Source organism: Leucoraja erinacea, chromosome 12 (genome assembly GCF_028641065.1).
Source record: "Leucoraja erinacea ecotype New England chromosome 12, Leri_hhj_1, whole genome shotgun sequence".
Lineage (NCBI taxonomy): Eukaryota > Metazoa > Chordata > Chondrichthyes > Rajiformes > Rajidae > Leucoraja > Leucoraja erinaceus.
The window spans coordinates 37,987,829-38,015,379 of record NC_073388.1 but is presented as its reverse complement, the minus strand read 5'-3'; the positions used below and the strand labels follow the sequence as shown (position 1 = coordinate 38,015,379).

The 27,551-nt window shown below is 45.5% G+C and overlaps 1 protein-coding gene and 1 long non-coding RNA gene across 6 annotated transcripts in view; one reads left to right on the top strand and one right to left on the bottom strand.

Moving 5' to 3' along the window:
• fgf13a (fibroblast growth factor 13a) overlaps window positions 1-27,551 on the top strand; it is a 306,682-nt gene that overhangs the window by 108,424 nt on the left and 170,707 nt on the right. The window lies entirely within an intron of this gene.
• Window positions 1,826-25,818, bottom strand: LOC129702274 (uncharacterized). The gene is made up of 2 exons (XR_008724355.1): window positions 25,526-25,818; window positions 1,826-3,174 (listed from the first exon to the last, which is right to left on the bottom strand). It is a non-coding gene; the product is annotated as an uncharacterized LOC129702274 (long non-coding RNA).

Here is a 27,551-nt window from a genome sequence, read left to right as displayed (position 1 = left end):
TTTCCCCCAGGGCCTTCAAGGTTGGCTGCAAGAGGCTCCGCCGGGACACAGGCAGTGGGGCGAGGAGAGGGATGTTAGTTTGTGGTCCAAGCTAGTCGAGGGTGACGGAGGAGGCACTGCAGCAACCTGGGGCTTGCCTGGACCGGGAGCCGTTCCAGCATATTGAGTGCTTGGACTAGACTTTGGACATGTTAATGACGCCAAAATATGGTGACTCGTGCTTATGTGAGCTATGTAAAAATAATTACACTGTGCTATGTACACGTGACATAAAGCAACATTGAACTAGGAACAGGCCCTTTGGCCCACACTGTCTATGCTAAATATAATGCCAAGACCAACTCTCCTTTGCCTGCACATGATCCAGATCCCACCATTCCCTTCATATCCATGTGCTTGTCTAAAAGTCTCTTGAACGCCACTATCCTATCTACCTCCACCACCACACCTGCAGCATTCCAGGCATCCACCACTCTCTGTGTAAAGAAATTACACTGCACATCTCCTCAGTTATTACCCCCCCCCCCCCCCCCCCCCCCCCCCTAACCAAAGAAACAAAAAAGACTGGAAATAATCAGCAGGTCAGGCAGCATCTGTGGAGAGAGGTGGAGTCAGTTCCCGCCGGTGTCCTCTGATCATGCAACGTTAGAAAAGCACCACATTGTAAGTTGGAGAGAAGGCGTTGTAATGGAGAGACCGGGGATGGGGTGATAGTATGAATTGGACTAGAGAAGGTGAATAGATCCAAGACAGGAAGACATTAGCTCTATTGGACAATATAGAGAGTGGATCTATCCTGACCATCTTGTTTGTTATCTTTCCATAAAATGCTCGCTCGCCTTGGTAGCATATGTTTGTATATTTGAGCCAAGAAGAACAGGCTGTTCGATGCATAAATTTATGATTTGATGGTGTACTTGAGGAACAGTCAAAAATGTTATTGCTCCCGTTGGCTGCAATAATCAGTGCTTTCATTCTGTTCTCCCCCTCTCCCATTCACCTGCTTTCTCCCTCTGGTCTTGAACTGATTATCTTAAATCTCCCTCTCAATTCTCAACATCTAGTTGCAGGAATTGGCTATTCTTTATTTGTGAAAATCCCTTTCAACTTTGAACAAATCTCCCTTTAACCTTCTCTGCTCTCCGGGGAGCATGTTTCTCTTGTCTCTTCATCCCTGGAGTTGTTCCGGTAAAGCACCCAAACATTCACTCTTTAGTAATGACATAATCCTCCAGCACAATGCCAAAGCAAGCACTTTCCCATCGCAATGCCCAAACACAGATTGTAAACATTTAAATTAACTTCCTAGTCTTTGCCCTCTCTGCCCCACTGAGTACAAAAGTGGACTATTATTTAAAATACTTACATTTCCCCGGGATTATAAGTCTAAGTGTTATACTTCAGCAAGTAATCAAGAATCCAATCAATAACAAGAGTGCATTTAATTAACCCCAAACTTCAGACGGATAGAATAATTCTGATCCATGAACATCGACTAGCTCAGTTGTAGTCTGAAGCACATTTTAGTCTGATGCCATTCATGGAAGTATTTTAGAAGTTTCATATTCTAGAAATATAGTGGGAAAAAGTCACGGAATAAATATTGATTCATAATCAGCAGTCCCAATAGTTTGTTCACCCAAAGGGTATTAATATTAGTACATTATTGTTATGTGTGTAATGGCAGATTATTATATTCCTTCAAGGAATCTTTCCTCTAGCCACTATGATTGAAGACAGAGGTAGGGAGATAATTTTGATACGCATTCACGAGCTCTCCACGAGACATTCAATGCCGTCCAAAGATAAATCTTCAAAACACAGTCTCTTAATTAATAGTTTCTTTATTTTCATAGTAAAAACAGTAAGATATTCATCCAAACATCTTCTTGTTTAGGTACATTTTGATCTTACTCATAGTCAAACTCGTGCATGGTCGAAAGCTGTGACCTCTCCCCCATGCATCTGCAACTAAAACTAAAAGACTAATTACTAGTGCATCTGCGCGAGGATCCCAGCCGCAAACATGCCTCCTACTACGTAATAAATCCAACCCACATCATTACAGGCAGATACAATTTAAAGGTAACAGGTTGTTGTTATAACATACTGAGTTAATGGCTTAGTGGCTAAATGGGTACTACAATGTGGACTGAGACACTGTGAGGACCTTTTGTTTGTGTGCTATCCAATCAAAGCAAATCATACTACACACAAGTACAATCAAACCATAATTAAGTACAATAGGTAGACCAAAGAGAAAAATACCACAGTACAGAATACAGTGTTACAGCATTATAGCTTTACAGTTACAGAGAAAACGTCCAAGATTTGCAATGAAGTAGGTTGGAAGATTGGATCTACACCCTAGCTTATGAGTCGTCTGATTACTGTGGGAAAGAAGCTGTTCCTGAATCTGGTGGTACGTGCTTTCTGCTTTTGTGTCTTCTGCCAAATGGGAAGGAAGAAGAAGGAGTGACCGGTGTAAAAAAAGTCCTTGATTATGTTGGCTGCTTTCCCGAGGCAGAGTGAAATGTGGATGGAGTCAATGTTAGGGAAGCTGATCTTTGATGGACTTGATTACATCCATAACTATCTGCAATTTCTTGTGGTCTTAGGCAGACCTTTTCCCAAACCAAGCTGTGATTCATCCCGATAGAATGCTTTTTAAGGTGCATCTGTAGAAGGTGGTAAGAGTCATTGAGACATGCTGAACATCCAAAGTTTTCTGGTACTTAGAGGTGCTGGTGTACATTTTTGGACATAGTTTTAATGTGGTTGTTCCAGGACAGATTACTGTGATGTTTATGCGTAGGAACCATTTCCACTTCTGCACCATTGATTCTGATTAGGGTGTGTACTCCACCATGCTTCCTGAGGTACTAACTAGCTCCTTCGTCTTGCTGACAAGGGAGAGGGCAAAAGTGATACTGTTCGAGTCATGAGCCATATTGAATTCAGGCGGTTGTGTCAATTAATGTATTGGAGAGGTATTTCCACTGGCTGCAATTTTTTGCTGGGTATTTGATCAAGGAATTAGATCAAGGAGTTAGAATGGGAGTCTGCTTCTGTTCCCACGTTGTTTGATGTTGTCTCTTGAAAGGCCATCTCACTTTTCAGCTCACATGCATCAAATCGAAGTTAATCCACAGGGAAGGTTAAATGAAAAGATACCTGAAATAGATGAGGCTCGAAGTAAATACATTATTTTTAATTTCATTGAATGTCCATTCGAAAATTTCCTCCTATAATGTTACCTTGAAAACCTGGGTCTGCGATCCACTTTAGCATGCAAAGGGCATTGGAATCTCCTGACACCTCTAAAGGCTGCTCTTCTGAGGAAACAACTTGCCTTAAGTCAAAGTCATAACGGTTTGGTGTTCTGCAGCAACAGTAAACCTCATTGGCCTCCCTCCTTCCAATGTTTTAATGAAGATCTTTGAAACCCTTGTCACTCTATGACATTGTAATCAAACTTCTCTAAAGCCCCTCAGTGTTCACAGAATGTTGGTGCTTGGTATCCTTTGGGAAATGGACTTATTTAGAACTTGTAAAAGCGTGTATCTCAATGTGTTGGATTACAGTATAGCTTTCAGTGATATTTGTAGACCAGTATTTATAAACACATTCCTGCTCCTATTCAGGCTTCAGTCAGTTATTTTTTAATGGGTTAACCCTGTCATTAACAGTGAACCCAGTGCACCATGTTCCTTGACCTCACCATCTCCATCGCAGGGGACAGACTTCTGACCAACATACACTACAAACCAACTGACTCACATGGCTATCTGGACTACACGTCTTCCCACCCTGCCCCTTGTAAAGACTCCATCCCCTCCTCCCAATTCCTCCGCCTACGCCGCATCTGCTCCCAGGATGAGACATTCCACACCAGGGCATCGGAAATTTCCTCGTTCTTCAGGGAACGGGGATTCCCCTCCGCCACCATAGATGACGCTCGCACCAGGGTCTCATCCATACCCCGCAACACTGCTCTCTCTCCCCATCCCCGCACTCGCAACAAGGGCAGAGTACCCCTAGTCCTCACCTTTCACCCCACCAGCCGGCAAATACAACAAATAATTCTCCGCCATTACCGCCACCACCACCGTGACCCCACCACTCGCCACATCTTCCCATCTCCCCCTATGTCTGCCTTCTGCAAAGACCGCTCCCTCCACAACTCCCTTGTCAATTCTTCCCTTCCCTCCCGTACCACCCCCTCCCCGGGCACTTTCCGTTGTAACCGCAAGAAATGCAACACCTGTCCCTTCACCTCCCCCCTCGACTCCATTCAAGGACCCAAGCAGTCATTCCAGGTGCGACAAAGGTTCACCTGTATCTCCTCCAACCTCATCTACTGCATCCGCTGCTATAGATGTCAGCTGATTTACATCGGGGAGACTAAGCGGAGGTTGGGCGATCGTTTCGCCGAACACCTCCGCTCAGTCCGCAATAACCTACCTGAACTCCCGGTGGCTCAGCATTTCAACTGCCCCTCCCATTCCCAATCCGACCTCTCTGTCCTGGGTCTCCTCCATTGCCAGAGTGAGCAACACCGGAAATTGGAGGAACAGCGCCTCATATTCCGCCTGGGTTGCTTGTGTCCGGATGGCATGAACGTTGAATTCTCCCAGTTTTGCTAGCCCTTGCTGTCTCCTCCCCTTCCTTAACCCTCGAGCTGTCTCCTCCCATCCCCCCGCCCTCGGGCTCCTCCTCCTCCCTTTTTCCTTCCCTCTCCCCCCCACCCCCCATCAGTCTGAAGAAGGGTTTCGGCCCGAAATGTCGCCTATTTCCTTCGCTCCATAGATGCTGCTGCACCCGCTTAGTTTCTCCAGCATTTTTGTGCACCATGTTTCTCCCCTGTTTACTTTAGAAATGCAGCATGGAAACAGGCCCTATGGCCCATTGGGTACGTGCTGACCAGCGATCAGCCTGTACACTGGCACCACCCTACACATTATGGACAATTTACAATGTTACCAAAGGCAATTAACCTACAGACCTGTATATCTTTGGAAACATAGAAATTAGGTGCAGGAGTAGGCCATTCGGCCCTTCGAGCCTGCACCGCCATTCAATATGATCATGGCTGATCATCCAACTCAGTATCCCGTACCTGCCTTCTCTCCATACCCTCTGATCCCCTTAGCCACAAGGGCCACATCTAACTCCCTCTTAAATATAGCCAATGAATTGGCCTCAACTACCCTCTGCGGCAGAGAGTTCCAGAGATTCACCACTCTCTGTGTGAAAAAAGTTCTTCTCATCTCGGTTTTAAAGGATTTCCCCCTTATCCTTAAGCTGTGACCCCTTGTCCTGGACTTCCCTAACATCGGGAACAATCTTCCTGCATCTAGCCTGTCCAACCCCTTAAGAATTTTGTAAGTTTCTATAAGATCCCCTCTCAATCTCCTAAATTCTAGAGAGTATAAACCAAGTCTATCCAGTCTTTCTTCATAAGACCGTCCTGACATCCTAGGAATCAGTCTGGTGAACCGTCTCTGCACTCCCTCTAGGGCAATAATGTCCGTCCTCAGATTTGGAGACCAAAACTGTACGCAATACTCCAGGTGTGGTCTCACCAAGACCCTGTACAACTGCAGTAGAACCACCCTGCTCCTATACTCAAATCCTTTTGCAATGAAAGCTAACATACCATTCGCTTTCTTTACTGCCTGCTGCACCTGCATGCCTACCTTCAATGACTGGTGTACCATGACACCCAGGTCTCGCTGCATCTCCCCCTTTCCCAATCGGCCACCATTTAGATAATAGTCTGCTTTCCCGTTTTTGCCACCAAAATGGATAACCTCACATTTATCCACATTATACTGCATCGGCCAAACATTTGCCCACTCACCCAGCCTATCCAAGTCACCTTGGAGTGTGGGAAAAATCCAGAGCATCTGGCCAAAAACCCACACAGTCATTGGTAGAACTCCATACAGCCAACACTCGTTGTCAAGATCAAACCCAGAACTAGTTTTGTTTAGAGATACAGCATGTTCCCGATGTTGGGGAAGTCCAGGACAAGGGGTCACCATTTAAGGATAAAGGGAAAATCCTTTAGGACCGAGATGAGAAAAACATTATTCACACAGAGAGTGGTGAATCTCTGGAACTCTCTGCCACAGAAGGTAATTGAGGCCGGTTCATTGACTATATTTAAGAGGGAGTTAGATGTGGCCCTTGTGGCTAAAGGGATCAGAGGGTATGGAGTGAAGGCAGGTACAGGATACTGAGTTGGATGATCAGCCATGATCATATTGAATGGCGGTGCATGTTCGAAGGGCCGAATGGCCAACTCCTGCACCTATTTCCTATGTTTCTATGTAACAGGCCCTTTGGCCCACTGTGTCCATGGTGACAAAAGGAAAGGTCCAGGCCCTTGATATACTGGAACGCCACCGATACAGGTAGGCCCCAGGCTGCTGAAGGGCCTCCTCTGTCCCCCTCGACCGGCTCAACCCGTGAACCGATGCCCCTGTCCTCACCCGGCCACCTTTTTGTCCCGGGGGAACTTAAAGGCGCTGGAGGCAATACTCCAGCCCCTCTCCTACCAACTCACTCCTCACGTGACCATCATCGTCAAGGAACAGCGAAGTCTAACCCTATTGGTAAATCAGTAGAATCAGTAGATGTGAGAGGCCTGAGTAGAGTGGATGTGGAATGGATGTTTCTGTTAGTGAGAGAATCTAGAACTAGAGGGCATGGCCTCAGAATAAAAGGATATACCTTTATAATGGAGATGAGGAGGAATTTCTTTATTCAGGGGGTGGGGTATCTGAAAAACTCATTGCCACAGACAGCTGTGGAGGCCAAAGTAGGTACTTTTATAGTGGGGATTGACAGATTCTAGATCAGTAAGGGTTATGGGGAGAAGACAGGAGAATGGGATTGAGAGGGAAAGATAGATTAGGCATGATTGAATGGCAGAGCAACTTGATAGGTCGAATGGCCTAATTTTGCTCCTATGACAAGAACTTATTAGGTTTACAAAAGTAAGTCAAAACTAAGGTTCTTTGTCCCAATATATGCAGGTTTTGAAACAAAGCTTATAGCGCAGGCAGAAATAAATAACAATGATTAATGGAGACACAAGGAACTGCAAATGCTAGTATGTTGAGCAAAACACCACAGATTAGGCAGGGAATGGATCTGTGGAGGGAATGGACAGGCGACGCTCCAGGTCCAGACCTTTTTCAATCAGAAGAATAATCTAATCACCATTACAGAGAGACGCCTGCACGATGACAGAGTGTCACAGATACCATTACCATTACAGCCTGCACGATGACAGAGTCTGGGACCTGGATAAAGTATGTTTATATTCAGAATCTGAGAAAAGTGAAGCTTGGGAAAGCTAAGGTAGCATGATTAGAGTCACTGCCTTCAGCTCCAGGGACCTGGGTTCAATCCTGACCTCGGGTGCTGTCTGTGAGGAGTTTTCACATTCTACTAGGTTGGAAAATAGTAAAGTAAACTTCTTTATTCAAAAAGAGAAGGAAACAGAAGATAGGAAACTATAGGACGGTTAGCTTAACATCTGGCACAGGCAAAATGGTATCGTCGTTCGGCACGGTGGTGCAGCGGTAAAGTTGCTGCCTCACAGCGCCAGAGACCCGGGTTCGATCCTGACTACGGGTGCTGTCTGCATGGAGTTTGTACGTTTTCCCTGTGACCCCGTGGGTTTTCTACGGGTGATCTGGTTTCCTCCCACATTCCAAAGACATGCAGGTTTGTAGTCAAATGGCTTCTGTAAATTGTCTGTAGTGTGTAGGATAGAACTAGTGCAAGGGGTGATCGCTGGTTGGCGTGGACTTGGTGGGTAGAAGGGCCTGTTTCCTAAACTAGAGCTGTATCTCCAAACTAAACTAAGAGATTGTAATTGAGGTAGGTGAGGCAGGTACTATCGCAACATTTAAGAAACATTTAGATGGGTACGTGGATAAGATAGGTTTAGACCTGTATGCACCAAACGCTGGCAGTAGATGGGGCATGCTAGTTGGTATGGACATGTTGGGCGAAGAGCCTGTTTCCATGCTGTATGACTATAATCGGGTTTAAAACATAAACAGATACACTAAATCACTGATGGTAGAAGGTTGATTAAAAGCTGCTCGTTTCTTTAAGTCTAACTTTCCTCTAACACACCAGTCCAAGGTTTCAGCTTCACTAAATGCTGACCCCCTGTACAGAAAGAGAATGTCTACACGTTCCCACACTTGAACATGTCTCTCTCTGCCAGTAAGTATGTGAATGCCAGCTGTTCCATCTCCAGTTACTGCACAGCCCTGAATCAGTGAATTACAGATCGTCACAGTATGGGAGTGATGCAGAATCCTCAGCTGACCATGTCCACACCGGCCAAATGAGGAGCATTCATGCCACCACTACTCAGTCATTACCTCTCAGTCATTACCTCTCTGCTTTAAGGTATCAAGCCCTTGTCTAACTACTCTATAGATAGAAACATAGAAATTAGGTGCAGGAGCAGGCCATTCGGCCCTTCGAGCCTGCACCGCCATTCAATATGATCATGGCTGATCATCCAACTCAGTATCCCGTACCTGCCTTCTCTCCATACCCCCTGATCTCCTTAGCCACAAGGGCCACATCTAACTCCCTCTTAAATATAGCCAATGAACTGGCCTCGACTACGCAGAGAGTTCCAGAGATTCACCACTCTCTGTGTGAAAAAAGTTATTCTCATCTCGGTTTTAAAGGATTTCCCCCTTATCCTTAAGCTGTGACCCCTTGTCCTGGACTTCCTCAACATCGGGAGGATCTGTGTGGGAAGGAACCGTAGATGCAGGTTTATACTGAAGTTAGACACAAAGTGCTAGAATAGCTCAGTTAGTCAAGCAGCATTTCAGGAGACAAAGGATGGGTGACGTATCGAGTCGGAACCCTTCTTCAGACTGGGCAAGATCTACTCCATAGATCTAATTTGTTTCATATCCAGGCAACAGATTCCAGCCAGCCTCAGTGATTTCCTTCACTATTCTTTCCAATGACCAGTGGCGGTACAGAGTCATAGAGCTGTACAGCACAGAAGCAGGCCCTTCAGCCCAACATGTCCATGCTAACCACATTGGTATAATGGGCTAGTCCAATTTGCCTGCATTTGGACCATATCCCTCTAAAGCCTTCATATCAATTTTCTGGCCAAATGTATTTTAAAAGTCTTAATTGTACCTGTTTCTAAAACTTCCTCTGGCAGCTCATTCCAGAATCGAACTACCCTCTGAATGAAAAAGTTAAAGAGGGTCATAGAGTCGTGTAGCACAGAACCAGGCCCTCCGGCTCAACTTGCTCCTGACGTTCTTCTTAAATCTTTCCTCTCTCACCTTAAACCTAAGCCCTCTAGTTTTGCAATGTTCTACCTTGGTGAAAAAGATTGTGAGCATTCACTCCAGCCATGCCCCCCATGATCTTGTACATCTCAATGTCACCCCTCTGCCTCCTATGCTCCAAAGAAAAAGATTGCAGCCTATCCATCCTCTTCCCATAACTCAAACCCTCAAGGGTGCAGAACCCTCGAGAAGCTGATCATTTGTCCAGCCTCAGAGAGTGTCACAGTGTGGGAGGTGTGTCAGACACACAGTGTGGGAGTTGTGTCAGAAACAGATAGTGAGGGAAGTGTGCCAGACACAGACAGTGTGAAAGGTGTGTCAGGCACAGACAATGTGGAAGGTGTCTCAAATACAGTGTGGTAGGTGTGTCAGGCATAGACAAGTGTGGAGGTGTGTCTGACAGACAATGTGGTAGGTTGTCAAATACAGTATGGAGGTGTGTCAGACATAGTGTGGAGGTGTGTCAGACAGACAGTGTGGAGGTGTGTCAGACACAGTGTGGGAGATGTGTCTGACACACACATTGTGGGAGGTGTGTCAGACACACGCAGTCTGTCAGACACATGGGAACATCGCAATGAACATGGATTCAGTCACGTGGCACATCTGACCACTGGGGCTTGGGACCGGGCAGGTTGTTGCTCAGTGACTTTTAGCATTGCTATAAATAACCGTGTCCTTCCGCAGAGCCGGCTGGGCAGCAGGTGTGATCCTGAGGCTCTTCACTGCCTTTGGCACCGGCAATGAAGCTTGAAATGAGCTAAACAGTCGCTTCCAGATGCCCATGTTCATATTAATCAATGACTGTGAACATTCCACTAACAAAGCAGATCAGCCTGCACAGGGCTTTTCACAGCAAGATTTACTAAATGAAGACAGATTCATTTACACTCCCTTATCGGGTCAAAAATTAAAGTCACTTGGATAATCCTTTTGTGAAACCTGAAATATAACCAAAATTAAGTAGAATCTATTGTCTATGGATGTGATGCACGACTGCTGAGAACTATATTCTGCACTCTGTATCTTTCATTTTATTCTACCTATTAGTTTTTAGTTTGGAGATACAGTGCAAAAACAGGTACTTCGATCAGCAATCAGCTGTAATCATCAACCAGTGATCCCTGCACACTAGCACTATCCTACACACACAAGGGGCAATTTTTACCAAAGCCAATTAACCTACAAACCTGTACGTCTTTACAGTGTGGGAAAAAACAGGAGCACCCGGAGAAAACCCACGCAGGTCACGAGGAGAACGTACAACCCCTTTACAGACAGCACCCGTAGTCAGGATCGAACCTGGGTCTCTAAGGCCGCAACTCTACCGCTGCACTCCCGTGGCACCCATTGTATTTGAGGGAGAGGTTGCTGTCTTGTCACCATTTTACAAAGATCTCTATCTCCTCCCTGTACTCTGTCTCATCATTGTGTGAGATCCAGCCTGCGATGGTGGTATCATCAGCAAACTTGTAACTGGAGATAGACCAGAGTGGGGCTGCACAGTTGTGAGTGTTTAGTGAGTATAGTACGGGGCTGAGAACACATCCTCGCAGGGCACTGGTTTTGAGAATTATTGTGGAGGATATTTTGTCGCCTGCCCTCAGTGTTTGTGGTCTGTGGGTCAGGAAATTGAGGATCAGGTTGTAGAGAGGGGTACTGACTCCTGTGGTGTGTGGGGAACACTTAATGGGCTGTCCCACTTGGGCAACCTAATTGGCGAGTTAAGAAGAGTTTGAAAAAATGACATGTTGAAGACCTCCTTCGACTGTGTAGAAAACCTCCTTCCACCTCCTTCGACTATGTTGAAGACCAGCTTCGACTAGCTATGATTAGCTACGACTAACTTCGGGAAAATTGGACACCGAATAGTGGAGAGTGAAGACGACCTCCTTCGATCTCCTTTGACCTCCCATCGACTATGATAAAGACTATCCACGACTACCTTCGACTACCCTCGATTACCTACGACTAACATGCCGACCTACTACGACCTACTATGACTAAACCTACGAGTAAAAAAAAAATATATTTTTTCCATGGCGACCTTTTTTTTACTTGCTGGCATTTTTTAACATATTGAAAAAAATGCCGCGACCTAGCTGAGGCCTCGAGTACGCGGAGACCACTCTCAAGCATGAAGGAGAGTTACGAAGACCTCCTACAACCTTGTGTCGACCATGCTGCAAGTATGAGTCGAGGGCAAACTCGCCAGAACTCGTGGATTAGATCACCCAAGTGGGACAGGCTTTCTGTCCTCTTCCAAGTTACAGTCAGATGTTTGTCCACACCAGAGGCAGGCACATTGCGGCGCTGTTCCACAGAGGTAGAGTTGCTGCCTCACAGCACCAGAGAACCGTTCAATCCTGACTACGGGTGCTGTCTGTGCGGAGTTTTTACGTTCTCCCTGTGACCACATGGGTTTTCTCTGGGTGCTCCCACTCTCCAAAGACGTACAAGGTTTGTAGGTTAATTGGCTTCTGTAAATTGTAAATTATCACTCGTGTGTAGGCTAGTGTAAGGGATGATCGCTGGTTGGCTGGACCCGGTGGAGCGAAGGGCCTGTTTATACACTGTATCTCTTAAGTCTAAAGACCACGTGCAGTTTTTAATTTATAACCTCAAATATGAAATCTGAACCATTGGTGGACTGAAATAATCTCTATTGTCAAAAGGTTGTGTTTGGCATCAAGATCTCCCCAGAGAGCGTTCCCGACTGCTTTTCAATGTCTTAACTAAACTGTCGGGGAAATCAAACCACAGGCAATGCTATTTATTAAATTATTTTTTTTTTGTCAGTTTGTTATGACACCAATATCATATTTTCCACTTTCAGTCTTTCCTCTTAGTAATTGTTTTTTTAAACAACCCAGGTGACTCAAACCTTCATACCACAATCTCGCTTACCTGCAGGCTGGGTCTCTATGACTAATGCAGGCATGCTGGTTTTGAGAAGAGAAGTGCAGTGCCAGCCACCACAATCCTCAGCTGTAGTGGCTTAGTTTCCAGGTGGATAATTCAGCTAAGAATCATCAAGAATGTACAAGCGCACCTGTGGTCCTCCTTAATTTATGAACAGTTTTATAATTTGATTCTATTTGACACTATTTAATTCTTAATTCACATTACCTCCAGTTAAACTCACTCCTCACTTGTATTGCCTTTAACGGAAGGAAATGCTGGCCAGGATTTAGGAGGGGGGTTGTGACAGGGGTTGAAGCAGAAGGGAGACGATGAGGGGGTGCAGGGTTCTTCCCAGGACCTGTCCTGACAAAGAAATCTGACTTAATGTACACTCTCCCAGTGATTTTTAAAGCAGTTTTCAAGCAAAATAATAATTATATTAATAATAATGATGGTCCAGGGTGTTTATTAATGATTGGAAACAGAATATATTCCATTAGTTTAAACATGGGTAGCATTAAGCTGTTTATTCTTAACATGGAATATAGAACATAAAACACAGAACATAGATCAGTACAGCACAGGAACAGGCCCTTCAGCCCACAATGTCCGTGCCAAACATAACGCCAAGCTAAACTAATCTGCCTGCCAGTAATCCATATCCCTCCATTCCCTGCATATCCATGTGTCTATCTAAAAGCCTTTTTAACACCATTATCATATCTGCCTCCACCATCACCACTGGCAGTGTATTCCAGACCCCCACCACACTCTCTGTGTAAAAAATTTGCCCCGCACTTCTCCTTTAAACTTTGGGCCTCTCACCTTAAATTCCATAGCTTCCTGAAAGTGGCAACGCTAGTGGATAGAGAAGGAGTATGATATGGTGATTTTTCGATGAAATGAAAGTATGATGGCGAATGTATGTAGAGTGATATGATATATGGGCAGCTGTAGACGCTGGGCATTTCTGACACAGAGAAATCAGCTCATGAGCACATCTCAGGAACAGAAACCTGACATAACCCGGGGACATATAGAAACATAGAAATTAGGTGCAGGAGTAGGCCATTCGACCCTTCGAGCCTGCACCGCCATTCAATATGATCATGGCTGATCATCCAACTCAGTATCCTGTACCTGCTTTCTCTCCATACCCCCTGATCCCTTTAGCCACAAGGGCCACATCTAACTCCCTCTCAAATATAGCCAATGAACTGGCCTCAACTACATTCTGTGGCAGAGATATCGTATGTATCTGGCCCAGACTCATTAAACACATGTAACAAAGATCTACTTTGAGCTGCGAACACAAGGTCACATCATGATGGAGAAGTCACGAATTTATTGAAATCTGTCCAGGAAGAAAACATGCTTCAAAAGACCAGGCAATTATAGGTGCTGTCTGTAAGCATTTTTGATAGGACCAAGTAAATGTTTGAACAATACTTAATTAGAAGCATTAAGACATGCAGATCCTAATTATCCAGCCTATAAATAGAACCATAAAGAACATAGTCCTCCCTGTCTAGCAAATAACTCTACCACTTTGAATCATTCAATTAAATGTATTCTACAGCCCCAATCACCAATGAAACTGGTCCAGCTGGATTTGCTGACATAGAGACCTTTCAATGTGTCTTGCACCTACATAGGAAAAAACTCAATTCATCTGAATGTATAAGAAGGAACTGCAGTTGCGGGTTTATACCGAAGATAAACACAAAGTGCTGGGAGTTCGAAGAAGGGTTCCAACCTGAAACATCTGCAGTTCCTTCTTGAACACTGAAACATCACTTGTTCCTTTTCTCCAGAAATGCTGCCTGACCCACTAAATTGCTCCAGCACTTTGTGTCCTTCACATCTGAAGTCTCTGAAGAAAGGTCCCAACCCAAAATGTCATTTGTCCATTCCCTCCACAGATGCTGCCTGACCCACTGAGTTCCTCCAGCACTTTGTTCATTGCTCGATTCCAGCACCTGCAGTTCCTTGTGCCTTCAATTTCTTCTCACCATGGTGAGTTGTGAATCAGAATGAAACAATGGGAATCCAAGCCAAAGAGGCTACAGGTGAACTTCAATTCACACTTTCAGCTGCAAGGTGATAATCATGAACACTCCAAAGGATTTTGTGGTTTAGTCAGAAACTGGGAATTCAAATTAGGAATGTGATACTAGAAACTGCAGAAGCTGGAATCCAGAACACAAAGCAAACTGCTAGAGGAATTCAGTGTGGTGAGCAGCATCTGTGGAGGGAAAGGAATCATTGAAGATATGTCCTGATGCAAGGTCTCAGGTTTTGGTTTTGGTTTATGATTGGCACCATCTCATGGAGCCCATTGTTTTCCCAATGTGTTTAAAACCCCAAAGGCAGCGGAGTGATCTTACAGAGGTGTATAAAATAATGAGGAGAATTGGCAAGGTGATTGCACCATGTCTTATACCACATGTAGGGCAATCAAGAGCCAGAGGATGTAGGTTTAAGAGAAGAGGGGAAGGATTTAATCAAGAGCAACATTGAACAACTGCTAGTTGAGGTAGTTGATGCAGGTACTATGATAGTATTTAGAAGAGGCCAAATGCAGGTAAATGGGATTAGGTAGACGAGGCATCTTGGGTGGCGTGAACGAGTTGGGCCAAAGGGCCTGTTTCCATGCAGTATGATTTTATGACTCTAGGTATACCTGCCAGCACAATGTGATGTTAGTTGGTTTAGCTTATTTTCACATGCTCTCGGGTACAGTAAAAAGATTTTTGCTGCCCGCCAACCAGTCAGCAGAAAGACTACAGATTACAATCAAGCCATCCTCAGTGTAATTACCTCAAGCTTGGGTGATTTACAGGAAGTGTCGGTGTAATGACGATGACCAAAGCTGTAATCAGCAATGTAAACGGCAATGTAAACAGATTGATAGGAACTTGCAAAAGGCAATTGTGTGGAGAAAAAACTGCAGAAACGAGGAACTATAGATGCCAAATCTTGACGGGGGTGGGAGGGGTTGGGGGGGGGGGGGGGGGGGGGGGGGGAGGAGGTGAGTGGGGGGGGTAAAATAACTGCAGTGGTTAGTGACAGACCCAGGGCATGGGAGTGACTCGAGTGTTCTACAGAGCTGGCATCAGCCTGATGGGCTGAACATCCTCCTTCTGTGCTCAGACCATCACTGCTTTGTGCAACATGTTGCTAATGCCTATTATAGCGCATAGTTAACCTATTTTAAATTAACTGGGTCAGCTTTGTTCTGTAAATCATAGTCAGCGCTTTATACAAACATATTTAGTGTTCAGCTGCTCCATTGTCCAGTGGTCATTTCTAGGCATTAGATTCTCTTGAAACTTTAAGAAATTGCGACCAAGACTCCAGGTTCTTTCAGAAAAGTTATTTCATGGAAATAGCAGTTTATTTGCCCGCCTCTAATTGTCTTTGAGAGGTTGGTGGTGAGCTGTCTCCTTGAACTACAGCATCCATTGAGTGAAGATACTTCTGTGGATCTGTTGGGAGGGAGTTCCAAGATGTTGATTCAGTGATGGTGAAGGACCATCGATATATTCACAGGTCAGGAGTTTTTGTTACATAGAGGGGGATCTGCATTTGTTGCCCTCTTCAATGGTTCAATAGTACTTTATTGTCACGTACCGAGGTACAGTAAAATTATTTTTTGTATACAGTTCTGTACAAGTATCACTATACATAAGAACTTAGATACGTCTTAGATAAATGTCTTAGATACTGTACAAATGTATAGCAGCAATACAATGACACAGCATACAGAGTGCAAGTTTTGGTGCCATTTTCAAATCTTCAAACTTAGTGGTAGAGTTTGATTTTCAGAGACATGCACTCCTGGGAACTTGAAGTTGTTGACTCTCTCTACCACCGATCTAAAGACAGGTTCATCGATCCTCGTCTTTCATAGTCATAGAAATATAGGATCTTACAGAGTGGAACTTGCCCACACCTACCAACATATCCCATCTACACCAGTCCCACCTGCCTGCATTTGGCCCATATCCCTCTAAACCTGTTCTACCATGTACCTGTCTAATTTTACTTCGGAGTCACGTGAGTGATTCCGTGAAGAACCCGTTCAGCACGCATGCGCCGCATTATGTCCAGCAGAGCAACAGCGGCACAGCGGGAGTCGGGCTCTCCCGCTATGGAGGTGAAAGAACGGACCACCAGGTAAGCTGACGTCGGTTTCCTTCACAGGGAGCCTTCTGCTGTCCGGCAGAGAAGAAAGGCTCTGCAACAAACCTGTCCCCCGCTCGACTCCACGGAGGAGCGTCCATCTGGGGGGGGGGGGGGGGGGCAGCAACAGAACAGACCTGTCCCCGCTCGACTCCACGGAGGAGCGTTTCATCTCGCGGGGGCAGCAACAAGGCGGTAGGACCGCTTACCGGGCAGTCCGCTACCCCGACACCGTGACCGAGCCCAGCCCCGCTAGCGCCTGAGCAGCGGGCTGGATGTAAAAGCCAAGGAAGAGGCTTTCCGGCCGGTGGCTCCGACTTATCGGACGGGGACGTCTCTCCACCCAGGCGGGGGAGAGACAGCCGCCTGAGCCGCATGGAGCGGCTCTTGGAGCAGGAGCTCCAGCGAGGTGCACCCCAGGAGGGGCGCTCTCGCAGAGGGGGTCAGGCTCTCCCTCCACAGTGCCTTGTGCACTGTCCATTGCTTCCTCCTTTCCAGAGGATAGCTTTGGTGACCAGGACTGGGCTGGTCAAGAACAGGGGCAATGGCTGAAGATCTCGGGAGTATGCAAGGGGTGCAGGAACAGGAAGAGCTGCTAGGTGTGGTGTGTGGTGGACAGCTACGTGGAAACCCCACGTGCAGGAGGCGTTAAAAGCCTGACGACAGCCATCACATCGTTTTTTCCTCGTTCCATGGACAAATACGGAGATGACCACAACCTTCGTAAACAAGTCATAAGACCTGCCCCCAGCCACTGAGCCAGACCCACTGCTCTGTGGCAAAAACCTCACAAAGCATATGAAGGACATGCAAGAGGTTTTACAAAACTTTCGGCTCATGAGGGCAGGGCCGGGACGAGTAACCAAAAACAGTAATTCCTACGCAGCAGCACCCCATCGCATCCATCAGTCAACGTCTACCATATCGGACTGATGAAAGCTCGGGGTCCGCATCTATCACCGAAAGTCTTATTTAGACCAGGGCCCAGAGCGGACCCCATGGAAAATGTGCCACCCCCCAACGTCACCGCCACGTCAGACGACGTGCAACACTCGTTGGACCGGCAGGAAACAGAAGAATACCCATAACCATGGAGGTAGGTGGGTCTGGTTCCTACCAGTATATAGAGCATACCAACACATGGGAGTCTATCACGAGTGATCAGTATATACTCAATGGCATTAGTGAATACAATTCATACTAGAAAAATTGCCACCAGGTCAACATTCACCCCAGAGGGTATTTTTTCCTCTCTCTGTTAAAGAAACAAGAGGGACAAGCTGAACTGGTGAGACTAATTACAAAGGGTATCATGGGGAAACCTGAACCCTTGCAATTCGTATCAAATATATTCACTAAACCCTAAAAAGATGGCGGATGTCCCATCATCATTGGCAAAACTTCACTAAATATGTTGTTAAGTATATACATTTCAAAATGGAACCGGTTGTTACTGCCAAACAACTAAATTCCAAAGGATACTTCATGGCAAGCATTCATCTTAAAGATGTTTACTATTTAGTACCATTCACAAGGATCATCGCAGATACCTGAAATTTACCTGGATGGGGCAGCTATAGCAGTTTAAAGCGTTACCCAATGGGTTCACATCAGCCCAAGATTGTTCACCAAGACACTAAAACCAGCTCTGGCAATATTCAGAAGACAAAAACATATTGTCATGGCATATCTTGATGATATCTTAAATGGTAGGCAAGACCATGGAATTGACTATGTTAGCTGTATCAGCTACCAAACAGTTATTCGAAACCCTGGGATTGTCTTACATCCAGATAAATCTAAGTTGAAGCCATCCACAATCATGGACTACTTGGGCTTCACAATTAATTCAGTCTACGTGACTGTAACATTGCCAAGAGACAAAATAGTTGAATTGGCACAATCATGCAACAATTTAATGGTCAACGAACTACCAACTATTCGACAAGTAACAGAGTAATTGGGAAAATAGTAGCAGCATTTCCGGCTACACAATTCGGACCTTTGCACTGTCAAAACTTACACGACATACAGGTCATTATGATCGTTTCATGAAGTTACCCACTGAAGCAATATCAGAACTACAGTGGTGGGCAAAAAACGTTTGGCATAGTTTTCAGCCCTATTATCATCACTAACCCTATGTTAGTTATCCAAACAGATGCCAGTGCTCAAGGCTGGGGAGCAACTAACTCTATATCCAACACAGGTAATAGATGGACTAACCCAGAGTCATCATTACCACTTACACTGGGCATTAATTATCTAGAGATGTTGGGTGACTTTTATGGTTTAAAGCATATGCACAAATATGCATCACTTGCATGTACGGTTACAAATAGATAATACTACGGTGGTGGCCTACATTAACCATATGGGCGGCATAAAATCGGTATCATGCGACAAGTTGGTCAACACAATTTGGCAATGGTGTGTCCAAAGACATATTTGGCTATCAGCAACTTACCTGCCAGGTAAGCTAAATACAGTGGCAGACACCAGGTCACGTAAATTTAATGACAACATCGAATGGATGTTAAAACCCAAAAACATTTTGCAAAAGTTATCAAGCAATATGGCACGCCAGATATCGATTTATTTGCATCAAGGCTAAATCACAAGGTACCTATGTATGTCGCTTGGGAACCAGACACTGAGGCAGCAGCGGTAGATGCGTTCGCGCTGGATTGGGGAAATTCTTCTTCTATGCATTTCCTCCCTTCTGCCTCATCAGTCGGGGCCTACGCACAATACAAATGGACTCTGCTTCAGGTATTTTGATAGTACCCGACTGGCCTACGCAGCCATGGTTCCCAATACTCCATGACATGGTTGTTGAAACTCCGATGGTATTCCCCAGTGACCCAGAGTTATTAACACCCAGTGTCGGGCACAAGCCACCCGTGCCATGAAAAAATCAAACTCCTGGGTTGCAGATTCTGCACAAACCACTTCTGGGACTGGGATTATCAGAACAAACCGTCGACACCATGTCAGCATCCCTCCGAACATCCACTAAAAAACAGCACTTATCCAGCATCAAAAAATGGGAGAAGTACTGCTTGGATACAGGGACCACCTACTCAACCGCTACAGTAACCAACGTACTGGAATTCCTGGCGAACCCTTCACCACGATGAAGGACTCAGCTACAGAGCCATCAACACAGCTAGAAGTGCCCTGTCTGTCTATTTAAAACCAGCTCCAGGACAACAGGCCATGGGGTCCCACCCGCTGGTGGTCAAACTAATGAAGGATATTTACAACTCTAACCCCCTAGACCAATGTACACCCATACATGGGATGTCAGTGTGGTCCTGACATACCTCAGGGGATGGCCACCAGCCAGATCCCTGAACCTAGAACAATCTATGCTCAAAACACTCATGTTGATGGCACTTGTATCTACACAGAGGGTCCAGTCACTACACCTATTGCGACTGGACAGCATGCTCACAGCTCCAGACCAGATCTCTGTCGTTATCCAGGGAATGATCAAACAGAGCAGACCAGGAACACCTAATCCAGTCGTGGAATTCTGGGCTTACCCGCCAGAACCACGGTTATGTGCCATGACCCACCTACTATCCTACATAGACACAACCAAAAATATTCGAGGGAGATGAAAAGCCTTGTGGGTCAGTCATAAAAAAACTTATGGTCGGGTGACGAGCCAAACCATTTCGAGATGGCTCAAGCAGGTGCTAAAAGCTGCTGGGATAAACACTAACATGTACAAATCTCACTCCACCAGGGCAGCATCCACGTCGACAGCCAAAAGAATGGACGTGCCTATAGATCACATCCTGACTACAGCAGGATGGTTGGGGGAAAGACCGTTAAGAAATTTTATAATAAGCCGTTGGCAAAACCTGCTTTATTTGCAGAATTTTTTTTTACAGACTGCAAATATTTAATTTAAGCCCTAGGAAGCAATTTAATTTCTTTGTTGTTATTGTTAAAAAATACATTTGTGTTTTTCTACAAACAGATTCATTGGTTGATTACGATAACACACTTCCTCCCTCAAGGACTTCGGCAGTGCGTGAAGTAATACCTGTTACACGGTTTGAAATCACAGAGCTTTGAAATCTTCACGTAGTCACTCACGTGACTCCGAAGTAAAATAGTAAGATTAAACGAGAACTTACCAGTTTGAAGTTTGATCTGTATTTCATGAGGAGTTACGATGAGGGATTACGTGCCCTCCGCTCCCACCCTCAATAATATGGGTCAAACTGATAAACTGATGTCTCCTTTTCTTTACTATGTTTACTTCAATAACTGTGTCTATCTGTGATTCTACACCGCTGCTTTGAAGTATGCCGTGCATGCGTGCTGAGCGGGCTCTTCACGTAATCCCTCATCGTAACTCCTCATAAAATACAGATCAAACTTCAAACTGGTAAGTTCTCGTTTAATCTTACTATTTTTTCTTAAATGTTGCGATAGTACCTGTCTCAACTATCTCCTCCAGCAGCTCGTTCCATACACACACCACCCTTTTCACCTTTCTTAGTTCCTTATGCCCCTGTCCCACTTAGGAAACCTGAACGGAAACCTCTGGAGACTTTGTGCCCCACCCAAGGTTTCCGTGCGGTTCCCGGAGGTTTTTGTCAGTCACCCTACCTGCTTCCACTACTTGCAACCTCCGGCAACCACCTGCAACCTCTGGGAAACGCACGGAAACCTTGGGTGGGGCGCAAAGTCTCCAGAGGTTTCCGTTCAGGTTTCCTAAGTGGGACAGGGGCATTCATTTTGCTGATGTTGAGAGCAAGATTGGTGTTCTGGCACCACTCAATCAGATTGTCAATCTTCCTCCTGTACTCTGACTCATCATGTCCAACAATGGTGATGTTGTTGGCGAATTTAAAGATGATGTTGTAGGTGTGTCGGGCTACAGTCATGGGTTTGGAGAAAGTAGAGTAGGGGACTGGGCACACAGCCCTGAGGTGCTCTAACAGGGTGTGGCTAGGAGGATGAGTGCTGGTGGAACTCAGTGGGTCAGACAGCATCTGTAGAGGGAAATGGACAGAAACGTTTGGATCAGGACCCTTCTTCAATTCTCCATTGCCTCCTCAGAAGCTGAGTTCCTCCAGCACTTTGTGTTTTGCTCCAAATGTCAGCATCTACATTTCCTTGTGTTTGATGGTTTCCGGGCAGCTCTGTTGGTGTTTGTCTCACCAAGCAGCACCCTTGCTGCCGTTATCACGATGCCAAACTTTGACCCCTTCACGGGCTGTGAAGCAGCACGGTGGCGCAATGGTAGAGTTGCTGCCACACAGCACCAGAAACCCAGATTCAATCCTGACTACGGGTGCTGTCTATATGGAGTTTGTGCGTTCTCCCTGTGACTGCGTGGGTTTTCTCCGGGTGCTCCGGTTTCCTCTCACACTCCAACGATATACAGGTTTGTAGGTTAATTGGCTTCGGTAAATTGTAAAAAAAATTGTCCCTTGTGTGTTTAGGCTAGTAATAATAAATAATAATACATTTTATTTATGGGCACCTTTCAGGAGTCTCAAGGACACCTTGCAAAAATTTAGCAGGTAGAGGAAAAACATGTAAGGGGAATGAAATAAATAGTAGAGACATGACTAGTACACAAAGTAAAGACAGAATTCAATTCAAAACACAATATGAGGCAATTAATGCACAGATGAAAAGGGGGGGGGATGTGGGGTGAAGAGATGGGTCTTGAGGCGGGACTGGAAGATGGTGAGGGACACGGAATTGCGGATCAGTTGGCGGAGGGAGTTCCAGAGCCTGGGAGCTGCCCTGGAGAAGGCTCTGTCCCCAAAACTGCAGAGGTTGGACTTGTGGATGGAGAGGAGACCGGCTGATGTGGATCTAAGGGACCGTGAGGGTTGGTAGGGGGAGAGGAGGTCATACATCGGCATGGACTCGGTAATCACGGTGCACGATATGTCTAAACCTGCTGGTGGGGATCTGGGTTACTGGTTTGTTGAGTGTTTCAATCTGTTCTCTCGGCCTCTGGAAATCAGCTCAGAATGTACACTAACAAAATAATTCAACACCACGACACATGGATCTGTCTCAGGCAGAGGTAGGAGTGGGGGTTCAAGTGAATCAGGCAACTTTACAGGAAGGTTTGATGTTTTGAGTTGTTAGTTCTCCCCTCAATGAACAGCCACAGATAGTATAAAAAATGATGAGAGGCTTAGATACTGTAGGATAGACAGTCTGAACCTTTTCCCCAGATTGCAAATGTCCAGCACTAGAGAGCATAGCTAGAAGGGGGAAATATAATGCATAGGCACAAAATGCTGGAGTAACTCAATGGATCAGGCAGCATCTCCAGAGAAAAAGGATGGATGACGTTTCAGTTTGAGATCCTTCTTCAAACTCTAAAGAAGGGTCTCAGAGTCTGAAGAAGGATCTCGACCAGAAATGTCACCCATCTTCTTTCTCTGGAGATGCCGCACGTGACCGGTTGTATCTATCTTTGGTATGTCAGCATCTGCCGTTCTTTGTTTCTGCCTTTCTAAAATATAATGAGAATGTATGATGTGTGTCTGGAACTCGCTGCCTGCGGTGGTGGTGGAGACAGCTACTGTAGTGGTGTTTAAGAGGCGTTTGCATAGACACTTGGATATGCAGGGAATAGAACCCTAGAAAATAGGTGCAGGAGGAGGCCATTTGGCCCTTCGAGCCAGCACCGCCATTCATTGTGATCATGGCTCATCATCTACAATCAGTAAACCGTGCCTGCCTTCTCCCCATATCCCTTGATTCCACTATCCCCTAGAACTCTATCTAACGCGCTTTTAAATTCATCCAGTGACTTGGCCTCTACTACCTTCTGTGGCAGAGAATTCCACTAAATCACAACTCTCTGGATGAAAAAGTATTTTTCTCATCTCAGTTTTAAATGGCCTCCCCTTTATTCCTAGACTGTGGCTCCTGGTTCTCCCACAACATTGGGCACATTTTTTCCTGCATCTAGCTTGTCCAGTCCTTTTATAATTTTATATGTTTCTACAAGAATCCCTCTCATCCTTCTAAATTCCAGTGAATGAATGCAAGCCCGGTCTTTCCAAACTGTTCTCATATGACAGTCCCGCCATCCCGAGAATTAACCTCGTAACCCTACGCTGCACTGCCCCAATAGCAAGGATGTTCTTTCTCAAATTAGGAGACCAAAACTGCATACACTCCTCCAGATGTGGTCTCACCAGGACCCAGTACAACTGCAGAAGTACCTCTTTATTCCTACACTCAAATCCTCTTGTTATTAAGGCCAACATGCCATTTGCTTTCTTCACTGCCTGCTGCACCTGCATATTTACTTTTAGTGACTGGTGTACAAGGACACCCAGGTCTCGTTGCACTTCCCTTTTTCCTAATCTGACACCATTCAGATAATAATCTGCCTCCTTGTTTTTGCCGCCAAAGTGGATAACCTCACATTTATCTACATTACACTGTAAATACCATGCATCTGCCCACTCACTCAACCTGTCCAAGTCACCCTGCAACCTCCGAGCATCCTCTTCGCAGTTCACACTGCCACCCAGCTTTGTGTCATCTGCAAATTTGCTGGTGTTACTTTTAATCCCATCATCTAAATCATTAATAACTATTGTAAAGAGTTGCAGCCCCAGCACCGAGCTCCACTCCACTCGCGGTACTCCACTCACCACTGCCTGTCATTCTGGCAAGGGCATGTTTATTCCTACTCTTTGTTTTTGATCTGCCAATCAATTCTCTATCCATGTCAAAACCCTACCTCCAATATCTTGTGTTCTAATTTTCCCACTCATGTGTGGGACCTTGTCAAAAGCTTTCTGTAAGTTGAGATACCCTACATCCACTGGCTCTCCTCCATCCATTTTAATTGTCACATCCTCAAAACATTCCAGAAGATAACTCAAGCAGGATTTCCCCTTCATAAATCCATGCTGACTTGGACCAATCCTTTACTGCTATACAAGAGCACCGTTATTACTTCTTTAATAATTGGCTCCAGCATCTTCCCCACCATCGATGTCAGGCTAACTGGTCTATAATTCCCCGTTTTCTTTCTCGCTCCTTTCTTGAAAAGTGGGATAACATTAGCTGTCCTCGAATACACAATAACTGATCCTGAAACTATAGAACATTGGAAAATGATCACCAATGCACAATTTCTAGAGCCTACTCCTTGAGTACACTGGAATGCAGACCATCAGGCCCTGGGGATTTATCAGCCTTCAGTCCCATCAGTCTACCCAATACTATTTCTCGCCTAATGCTAATTTCTTTCAGTTCCTCTGTCTCCTTAGATCCTCTGTCCTCTAGTACATCCGGGAGATTGTTTGTGTCTTCCTTAGTAAAGACAGAACCAAAGTACATGTTCAACTCTTCTGCCATTTCCTTGTTCTTCATAATAATTTCACCTGTTTCTGTCTTCAAGGGACCCACATTTATCTTTACTAATCTTTTTCTCTTAACATTCCTAAAGAAGCTTTTACTATCCTTCTTTATATTCTTGGCCAGCTTAGAGGCAAATGGATCACGTTCAGAGGAGATCAGTTTAACTTGGCATCATGTTGGGCACAAACATTGTGGGCTGAAGGGCCGGATGCTGTGCTGTACTGTTCTATCGGCCGCTCTGCGATCCTTAGTTCTTCTCAGAGAACAATGAGGTGACTAACACATGTGAGACAGAGACAGAATGCTGGAGTAACTCAGCGGGTCAAGCAGCATCTCTGGAGAAAAGGAATCGGCGACGTTTCGGGTCGAGACCCTTCTTCGGACACATGAAATGTTTGAGGAATATTTATTGGGCGTTTAAAAAAAAAAAGACAAATCCCAAATGAAACATCCAAAATTAATTCGACAGCCCGATGCAATTGGGGAGGGATTGGACATATTTAACACAGATCCTGTTGGGACTAGAGTGAGCGGTGAATGCATCGCACTGCAAGGCGAGCGGCCCAGAAACTAACTTGATCAAATGGGTTGTTAGCCGTTTCAAGGTTACATTCGCGTGAGATTTCAGCAGTTGCAATGCCCTGGATTCTGCAGAGAAGCAGCAGCGGCGGCGGCGGCGGCAGCAGCAGCAGCTCACTCACCTGCCGACATCCCCCCGCGTACCTCGGCTTGCTCTCTCACTCCAATGGGCAGGGATGGCGGCGTGGGACACAGGCAAGTATAGGCGGGGCAACTCCGGCCGCTGCTCAGTCCAACTGGGTGTCAGCCGTGAAAGACTTTGATCTTCGCATTACATTTAAAACACTGTCATGTATTTTAGTAGCTCCGAGGGGCTGTTGGTGTGATGGCTTTTGTATATTGTTGAATGTTGAAGTTTTGGCTAAAAAGTTTCCTCCTACATGTTATGGGAGTTAAGGAAGACCTTAGATGGGTTGGACTTGTGCAGCTCCACCCCCCTCTATCCCCATCCCCATATCTCCTTCCCCCATCCCTATATCTCCCATTAACCCCCCCTCCACTGCCCAATGTTCTGGTGCAATCGCTCCCCCACTTCCAATCCCTTCTGCTCCTGACTTTGCACTCCTCTCCTATCATGCACTCCCACTCCCTTGCTTCGGAAGTTGTGGATTGTAGCCACAATGGTTGCAGAAATACCCCCATTGCTGAACATTGTGAGCAAGGAATGGGACGACCAGGGCCTGCCACAGGATGTAATTCTGCTTTGTGTACCCCTGATATCATTTCCACTGGATTTCTGCTGAGGAGGATGGGATAAGGAGGCTCTATGTGTAGCAGGTGATGTGTGAATGAGGACGGAAAGATGCTGGAACAACAATAAATGAGACGTGTTGGGCAGCACGGTGGTGCAGCTGGTAGAGCTGCTGCTTCACAGTGCCAGAGAACCCGGTTCGATCCTGACCTTGGGTGCTGTCTGTACGTTTTTACTATGACGGTGTGGGTGGTGCAGGCTTATAGGTTAATTGGCTTGTGTAAATTGCCCCTAGTGCTGAGAAAGTGGGGTAACATCGAACTAATGTGAACGAGTGATCGATGGTCGGCATGGATTCAGTGGGCCGAAGGGCCTGTTTACCTGCTGTATTTTTAGATTAAACTAAGCTAAACTAAACCGAGTCCCTCTACAAAATGTAATGATCAGAATGCCACACAGAACAGTGCTGGGGCCCAACTGTTTACAGATGGATGAAGGCAGTGGAAGTCTGACGTACAATCTTCCAAACACAACGATGAGCAGCAAGTAAGTTGTAAATGGATCACAAGGTGGCTACAAAGTGATATAGATAGGTTACGTAAGTGGGCATGGATCTGACAACTGGGGTATAATATGAGAAAATGTTCATCGGCAGGAACAATAAAGGAAAATAGCAGTGTCTAACTTGTAGATTACAGAGCTCTGCCATGCAGATGGGGCTAGTGGCCTCGTGCATGGTTTACAAAAGGTTGGCATGCTGCTACAGAGAGTAATTAAGAAAGCTAATTGTTTGCTGCTTGGGGTATTGAATACGAAAGTAGGGAGATTATGTTTCACTTATCTAGCACGTTGGCGAGACCACATCTGGAGAGTACAGTCCTGGCCTCCTTATTTACAAAAGGATGTGAACATATCAGAAGCAGTTCCAAGAAGCTTAATACCTGAAATGGGAAAGGTTGGTCAGGCTTGGCTTGTCCACTGAAGTTTTTAAGAGTGAGTGGGGACTTCATTCAAATGTACAAGATCCTGAAGAGACTTGACAGGTTGGATATGACAAGGATATGAGTGAATGTAGGATGAAGAATCATTGTTGTCACTAATTCAGATTGGTGCTCAGATTGTCATGAGACTTGGAAACAATCTTGGGTGGAAGAGGTCTTTGAATACTAGAAACTAGGAAGTGCAGATGCTGGTTTACACAAACTCAATAGGTGACTACTTCATGAAGAAAAGTAGTTAATAAAATAATTAATAAGGGATGGATACAAATTCAAGAATAGAGTCATACAGCGTGAACAACTGGCCCTTCAGCCCTACTTGCCCATGCCAACCAAGATGCCCCATCTACACTAATCCCACCTGTCCATATTTGGCCCTTATTCCTCTAAACCTGCCCTGTCCATGTATCTATCCAAATGTTTTTTAAATGTATTTTAAATGTCTCCCTCAACTACCTC